The sequence below is a fragment of the Rhagoletis pomonella genome, unplaced genomic scaffold, assembly GCF_013731165.1.
Source record: "Rhagoletis pomonella isolate Grant_MI unplaced genomic scaffold, Rhpom_1.0 Rhpom_scaffold_00005, whole genome shotgun sequence".
Lineage (NCBI taxonomy): Eukaryota > Metazoa > Arthropoda > Insecta > Diptera > Tephritidae > Rhagoletis > Rhagoletis pomonella.
In genome coordinates, this window is record NW_023458559.1 from 82,274,375 (window position 1) to 82,283,637 (window position 9,263).

The 9,263-nt window shown below is 33.6% G+C and overlaps 1 protein-coding gene across 1 annotated transcript in view; it reads left to right on the top strand.

Annotated features, from left to right (window-relative positions):
• LOC118739704 overlaps positions 1–9,263 on the top strand; it is a 26,507-nt gene continuing 17,244 nt past the window's right edge. The window contains exons 1-2 of the mRNA XM_036471208.1: positions 1–191; positions 304–554. The gene's annotated coding sequence lies outside the window, so the exon portion shown is untranslated. The remainder of the gene's footprint in view (positions 192–303; positions 555–9,263) is intronic.

Below are 9,263 nucleotides of genomic sequence, written 5' to 3' on the forward strand. Positions count from 1 at the left end.
CTGGCTTAGTGCGTTGATTTTTTGCGGATGGCGTGCATACATACGTTTATATGTATACCTTGACGAAAAAAAAAATATAAAAAAATATTTACATATATTTGATGTGATAGTTGAGAATTATGCCAATAGCATAAACGCGAATGCACGAAATACATAAATGTTCTTCGAAATAAGTCTCCAAATCATATAAAGTACGCCTTCAGAAACTGGAGTTGTGAATGGAAAAATATCTCGACATATCTATCGTTTAATATATTTTTACAACGCTTTTTTATTTGTTTCTTCACAAACGTTTGCAAGCAGAACAAACGGTGGCGTTGACTAAAAACCGGCTTTCTCGGATAAATAGCCTATCTTGTTCGAAAAAAAATTCTTATTGATCGTGTTAAATATGTTAAATGCAGTAGCGAATAAAAATATCTTATCATATACACATTTTGAAAATAAGTTCGCTAACGTATCAACCGAAGTCGCTGACAGAAAAAGTATGATCAAATTGCATAAATTAGAGCTGCGAAACGCGATTGTACCTACTGTAATGATTAAGTGATCTGGTGAGTTAATAAATGGTTGAGTAAGTTACTCTCAGTCTACTTCGACGCTGGAAGCCATTGGAGCCTACATTCATATGAACAACAAGTATACAATTGCATTTGCATTGCAGGGAAATTGCAATCTCAGAATTTACCTGCACACGTAGCTAAATGCAAATTCAAGCGCTAGATGTGTACAACGTAGAGTATGAAGATTAGACGTGGGCTTGATCGCCTTCTCGGGTCTCATGACGGTACTCGTTCAAGTCTAGTTCAGATTTTGCGTAACCACACATACAAATGCGGCAAACAAAAACACATGCAAATGTACACACTTACATATACTAATTACATATATACATACATGCATACATATGTACATCAAATACATAAGGACCCACCTGATATACAGCTGTACATAAATACCTAGTGAAAATGTACATACATACATACACACCCATGCATATACGAATAATCATACATTGTAAATACATACATACATATGTAGGCGTGTAGTGTTTACGTACTTTCGAAATGCAAAAGAGCAAGAGAACAGTTAATTTAACTGCGATCGCGGCCTCTAGTTTCTATTTCCGTTCTCTGAGTTCATAATATTTAGAGCCAAGCTTTTGTTCCAAACGTCAAATCAAACGGAATAAGTTTGAATGCAAACACACCATATAGGGGCGTATTCCCGTATAAAAATTTTAATGAGAGATAGGTAGAATTTCACACCATTCACCTACGTACATACGTACACGTATACATATGAACATATGTACATTTGCAAAGGCATATCATAAATGCCTACGGTTACAATTGAAGTATGTGCATACATACATATTTAGATAACCACATTATTATTCTTCTTAAATTATCTTTAGCGAATTTTCACAGTTTAAGCACTGAGATATTTCTGTATGAGATGAGCTCCGAAATAATAATTTAATAATTTATCTTTTTTGTAATGAACAATTTCATCGAATACGGGTGGAATACTTGAAACAATCAACAGGTTAGCAAAGGGGAATAACAAAACGAAGAAAGAGTGCATAAAGAGAAGGGACTGGATTGGTAAGCGAGACGGCTAAAAGTTAGAGCCAGCTTATACTTACATACATACATACATACATATTTATGTGGCCATCTCCGCACACTGAGCCGCTCACTTAAGCTTTATTCTCGTATATTTTCCGTCCCAATTCCGCATTTACCTTTACTTACTATGTATGTAAATACTTATACATACATATGTACCTACATACATATGTATGTATATGTAAGTACATGTGTATTCAAATTCATATTTCTTACTTGCATGCTATGATACGTGCTTATGTATTATGTATGCACACGAAACTATATATAAATGTATGTATGTATATATGTAAATATGTATTTACACACAATAACTTGCATTTTATTTACAAGCATACTATGTTTATATGCTTATGTATCTGTGTATACATGTCTACGTAAGTTTACTGATTTGCCTCTTGAAAAGTATAAAAGTACCCGAGTTTTTTCGCTTTGCGGATAAGGTGGCAATAGACGACTTCTTATTTGATATCGTCGATGCCTTTGCAAAACCACCCATCCGCCTAAAATACCGTTGTGGCAAAAATGATATTTGGTAACCCTGAACTCCAGTCATCGAGATTTATACATAAAAATCCTAAGATCGTTATTAAAACAACAGATTAATAAAATAATGGCGGGCGAAAATACCGCCTATCAAGTCAATGCCTTCAAAGAAAAACAGTATTTTCGCTCTCCTCTAAAATTGAGTGTCGGAAGATAGGCGGTTTTGCAAAGGCATCAAGGATATAGTATGTAACTTAAAGAAACAACCACTTTCTAAGTGATCTTTCCAAGAAAAGTCGATTCATAATTTGTTGTATTGTTCCCTTCCCATTGTGCTAAATGTATGTATGTACATTCAGAGATTTAATAATTTGTTATTTAATCCCTTTCTTATGAGAGCAAGTAACTATCCTCGATACTTAAATTACGTTTAACTGGCTCAGTAAATGAGCATACCGAGCCCTAACCGCCAAAATAACGTAAGCGACACTTTTTTCAAAATTTTCTTTTTGATGCAGAAATATTCCTATAGCATCTAGATGCATTTCTGCATCAAAAAGAAAATTTTGGAAAAAATGTCGCTTACGTTATTTTGGCGGTTAAGGCTCGATACACTGCTAGAATTAGAAGAATCATGCTTATTATCTTTTCGTGTGATCCTATCAAAGGTTAATTTAGAAATTCCGGGCTGGTCAATGGGAAAATAATTGATTTTTTTTTAATGTCAGTTCACGTTACATATACCGTCATCTTTAAGTTCTCCTCAGAAGTCGAATATATTAGATAAATATACATATGTTTTATTGCGAAAAAATCTAGTTAAAAAAATTAATTTGGTTTAATTGAAATGGAAAAGCTCATATGTTTATTGACGACAATGCGTGAACGTATACCATAAGTCAATCAGGCCTAGTCGGAATCGGATCGAATGCTTAACATATGCAATTGAAATTTTTATGGTTTCATATATGTACATATGTATGTATATACATACGTACATATGTACGTCCGAATGCCTGTTTTCTATCTATAATATGAACCATACATAAATGCAAATGCGTAAATATGTATTTAGGTATATTTGCTACAGTATTATGTATTCATGTATGCACACTTATTTGAATATTGCGTTGTGATTTGTGAAACTAAACGCTTTAATATTAATATTTACACTTATAGTTGGCAAATTAATTTGGAAAAATCGACTTTCCTTTTCAATTTGTTTGTATGTATTTATTTACTCTGCTAAATTGGTTTTCTTATGCGTCCTAAACAAATTTTTGTGAGCTGGCTGTTATTGGTGCGAACTGAATAGCTGTTCAGAAATATATGTAGGTCACCGTGGTTTTTCATTATATTTGCATGTGTACGCATGTACATACACCTTGTAGGAATTTGTTAGTTTAATCATGTCAAAGACTCATTACGTATGTACATACTTATGTAACACATACTATCTACATACATATGTATACATATTATGTATATACTATTTGATGGTTATCACACGACGTTTTTGATGTTTGCCTACTGACACGCTATTTTCTTATTTTGTTTAGTATGGCTTAAAAGCACAATCCAACCAACATGGATAGTCATTGACGAAGTTAGGAATAGAGTTCTGCAAACTTACCATTTGCGTTCCAAAAATTATTTATACATACATATACATATGGGCGTTTCCAGCGGAAAGTCTACCGCGAAAAAACTAAAAGTCCTATATCTAACTTATTTATAGGCCGATTTGGCTGCTTTTCATAATATACTATGTACACTGGTTATGTAAGCAGAAACATTTCTGCCAAAAATGGTCGCGTTACCGCAGAACTCCACAGACAAACACCGATGGCCTACCAACTGTCATTTTGACGAGCAATATGATTGTAAGTTTTTGTGTGTGGGCTCTTTGATGTCTTGAAATAAGCATTTGCTCATTCTCTCAATTTCGGTGTTTAAAAACTTTTAAATCTTTTAAAAACTTGCTGAATTGTTTCCTAAAACACTAATCATAAATAATCCGATAGGGAACAGATTTTTATTTTGATTTAATATCGAAATTTTATCGATGTGATCACCAGCACGCTTTCTTTCAAATGAAAATATGGCTATCAAACTATAGAATTGCCTGCAATAGATGTCAAACAATAAGCGCTGACATATATTGCAGCCCATGAGAAATAGGCGGTCTCCATTCGGAATATATTTTGTGACATGGTTATCATGACATCAAATCTTTTCAATGTTAATTTTAGTAATGTAACGTCACGCCAGTTACTTCAGCTGATTAAACAAAAACCAGAGAAGAGTGTTATATTTAAAAACTTGGAAAATTAACCTTAAAACATTTTACATATTACTACAAAAACTTTTATAGAAATAGTCTTGCCCAATTCGCAGAATTTTCCAATTTTTTAACCCAAGTCAAAATCCACTTCTATTTTTTGTAACGTCACGCCAGCGTATATGTTTAGATACTAATATCTTTAAATCGCTACCACAAAAGTTTTATTTTTTTACTGATAAGGGGCCATTTAAGTGCTGTTCAAATCCAGAAAAACCTTTTTAAAATTTTAGCTTTCATTTTTTTTAACCTTTTTCATACAAGCGCCATGTAACGCCCATATGTGTATAAGATATGTAAATTTAGCTTGGGTACTCAAATATTATTGAAAATATTACAAAATGCTAACTTGTGTGTTCATAGTGGTTGACGCCAAAAATGGTTTTATGTTTCACTTCAACCTTGTATTGTCTTGTCCTTTTTCAGGAACTTGTGATTCCTTAAAAGTGTTTTCTACACATACTACATATTGATGTATGCACATACACATTTATGCACAAACCCATATGCTCCCCAAAAAGGACTCTAACAAAAACTAGGCCTTGTCACCACATTTCTGGACATATCAAAGGTTAAAAATGTAACGCGCCTTGCTGATACCTACATACATATGTACATGCCCGCATACTTACATACATATGTACATACATAGTGTGACCAACTGTACGTAAATGACACGTACAGTACGTAAATTTGTAGCCATGTACCGTGTACCGAAGCTAACCACAAAATCACGAAAATGTACGTAAATTGAATGGAAGGAATATTGGTGTACGTAAATTTTGTCGATAGGAGCGCCCAACATATGTACATACGTACATGCAAATTTTGACTAATAAAAACTAAAAGGATCTCTCACGTCAATTCTACGGTTCGAATGTTAATTTTGATTCTAAAGATTTTGTTCATTTGTTCCTTAGCTTCATGTATCGAATACATTGAAAAGTGGATTGAACAATTCGACCATATTATGATATTCGCCTGGTGTGCACTTGTTCAACCACCAAAATGGGAGTTTATCGAAAGTACCGCGAAGACCATTGCAAAGAATAATCATTTTGACATAGAATCACCAACACTGATTTATTCGATCAGTTCACATAATTGGAAAAATACGTTACCCCAGAGAAGATCCAATCGTGGGAAGAAAGTAACACTGACACCGATGAACGCTGGGTTGAATGCCTTCAACATTTTGACCAAAAGAAGGTCCCGTACAACCACATGGTGAGAATCGTATCGTATGTTCTCTGCTTGCCAGGCACATCAGCTGCCGTTGGACGCGTATTTTCTTTGATCAATCAGATTTGGAGCGATGACACACAACTGAAAATCGAGACATTGCGAGATCTTTTGTTTGTTCGGTTCAACATTAAAATGACTTGTACGGAATTTTTCGAATTCGTAAAGAAGCAGCCTCAAATGCTGAAAGAAATTGCATCAGATGGAAAACCCGCGTTCAGGAAAACTACTCAAGATCAATGAATTGATTACATAGGCCGACACTTTTTTAATTTAGCAGCAATTGCATTATTTCAGCTTTGAATGTATGTATGTACCTAAATATTTCTCAATTCGCAAATAAATATGCTGAAGTTTGTACGTCAAAAATGTGTTTGGATATCGACTAATAAACAGCAATAAAATCGTTGCCAAAATTTTTCTTTAAAACTTTGTGTTGCTACAATCTTTTGTGTACGTAAATGAGTTTTTGGAAATGTGGTCACACTATACATACATATATATTTGAAACCAACCGCACACTACCTTTGTAAGAAAACAATATCGAGTTGGTATGGTTATTTATGGATATTGATGACGTCAGTGATGTGCAAAATCGACGAAAGTACATACTTTCATACAAAAATAAATATACTATATACGTATGTATCTATGTATGCAGGTATCTAGCGCTACATCTTTCCAACGCCTCCAAATGTCAGATAGTTTTTTTGTGGTAAGCTGTTTCATGGTAGAAATGCAATCAGCCATAGATAGATTCAGACTCAGATTCCTTAAATTCCAAATTATTTTTTTAAGGATTACCAATGTATGTATTCTTATAGTTTCGAGTGTATTGATTAATCCTAGGAAATGATATTGACCTCAGAAAAGAATAACTCATTTTCTTACGTGATATTCCTATGGAAAAAATAAGCACTCGATACCCGATCGCTTAGGTTTATCGTAGAGAGGGAAGATTCGTGGAGGATCAATATTTTACCAAATACTAAAATCTGAGCTGGATTGTGGTCACATTGCAGGATTTTTTTTTTTTACTTTGACGTATTCTAATGTACATACATACATAGATACTACTCTATAACGAAGCCATACGTATCATAATGTAGCAGTACCAGTAGTATTCTTTTGACGCCATTTTTCACTATAACTTCACTCTAGTTAGGTTTAGAGAATAATTGTCGATGACATTGAAAGACATTCTGAATTGTGGATGAACAAAGTTAGGGACGAACTTTTGAAAAATCCTGCCTCGTCATTATTGACCGAATACAAGTTGTTATTTCAGATAAAGATGGACATAAAATTATGTTTTTTATTTACCTGATATAAAAAGAAAACTAGTTACCATAAATTAACTAAATTTCACTAGGTGAAGCTGAAACCTGGACAATTTAAAAAATATGCAAACCCTTACGTGGTAAGGTCTGGATGACCTCAGTTGCATGTTCACAAAAAACAAGCATAAAATTTCCCGCTATTGAAATTTTCACAACATGCTCATTATTGAGTTGAATGTATGAATCTAATTTTGTTATAAATTGTTTTATTCATTGGCAAAAACGGAGATAACTAAAGAAAAGTTTTAAAGCAAATCTTACTTTGTGGGAATGTGAATTGCGCATGCACTGAAAGTACGTATCTACGTACCTTTTGTATTCAACACATAATAAATAGTTGTGTTGATCCCTCGCTTGTCTACTGATGTTATAAAAAATATTGCTAAGACTGAATGCCATGTATGAATATCGTGACATAAAGCAATTAAGAAATTCCCACAGGTACACTGTCACAGTACAGTATTAGGGTGTCCGAGAATATTGGGGGAATTTATTTTGCGAACATCAATAGGCAAATCCAATTTTCCTTTTGGTCTAAATAGTTGTTAATCAAGTTTTATTGCAGTAGGATGATGAACCCGCTTGTCGACCTGAAGTTGAAGTTTTGGCTAGATAGAATTGTAAATCTGCGTTCTTAGTTATTCAGAGATGATTGGGTTAGATTTGCTGCTCATGTCAAAGGGTCACTTTTTGGAGTTTTAACGCGATTAATCAGTGTCCAGATTTAAATAAATTTAATTACCAAAAACAATACGAAGTATTCTTAAGTTGTCGCAACGATTTTGCGGGCAGGAAATACTTTTCGCAACTACAACAAACATACAACATATGACATTAGAACAATGTGACACCTTATAAACAGCCAGAATATACGTAAATGTTGTGATTGCAGCATACTACTATATACGCACATACATACATACACAGGTACGAATGTACGTAATATGTATACATAAGTATATGAGAACACTTAACCTAAAACCATTTACATATGTATGTATGTAAGCATGTAGGCATGTAAAAATCCATAAGCACATTTGACATACATACCTATCGTCACTATCAATGAAAAGGCCCTATTCGACAAATTCGAAATTTTACAGGGGAATCAAAAATTTTTAAACTGGCATAGGAAATGTTTACAAAGCTGTTCTGAAGAGCTAATATACCTTGTATTTTTCAAGATACAAATTGCTTTGAATTTAGGTTTCTAATCTAGATTTCAAAAAAAATAAAAAATACCGAGGAATCTGGTTTGGAAAAACCGAGTCAATCACCCTAATAAATATGTATGTATGTATAGGATCATTTCATTATTGATTCAGTTTGCAACTGTATGCAGCTGCTCTCTTTCAGCTATACCTTTGTAGATATCGTGTACGATCTTCAAAAGTGACACAACTCAAAATTTGGCATTTTTGAAATTATGCACTTAAAATGTACACAGAGCTTTTATTTTACTTTCAGCAAAAGCTGGAGCAAATTTTTGTTATAATTTGTTGAAAAAACCTAGGGTAAAGTCTTCCTTGCCCTTATGATTACCATGTGATAAGAAATAATTTTTCGCATTTTCTGACGAACGTGTATTTTCAAGTTGTGTCACTTTTGAATATCATGTGCGACATGTACATATGTATGCATGCACATTATACCGTACCACCTGACAAGCAAACAAAAAAAGTTCGCCTACACCCCTGAGTATAAAGTATTTTTGCAAGGCAATTTGAAAAACAAATTTGTCGATGGCCTTTTTAAATTTGTTTCGTTATATATTCGGCATATACAGTTGGATCTTAAAGTATGAAAAATCGATGTTCTAGTCTCATTTATCTCAAGTACCCCGATCTAGTGCCTTCTCATCACATCTCAGTTCTTATCACCGCAACGTCGTAACACCCTACTGCCAGTAATTAAAGCTCACCAAAAATCATTCAACTTCTCCTAATGTAGTATTGCGATAATTCCAGTGAACTATTTAAAATAAACGAAATTTTTGCCGGATTGCAGGTATTACCCTAATGTAAAAAGGCGATCGCTAGGTTCGGCCAAATTTTTTTTTTAGAATTTTGGAAAAATACTTTAGCTCAGGGGTAAGTTGGTATGGTCTAATGTATATAGAGAGGTTTTATTTTTTAGGATTTAAAGTTTATGTACAAAAACCGGTACATATCTAGACATCGTTACCTTAATATAGAAAGGTGCGAACTAATTTTCTTTTGAACA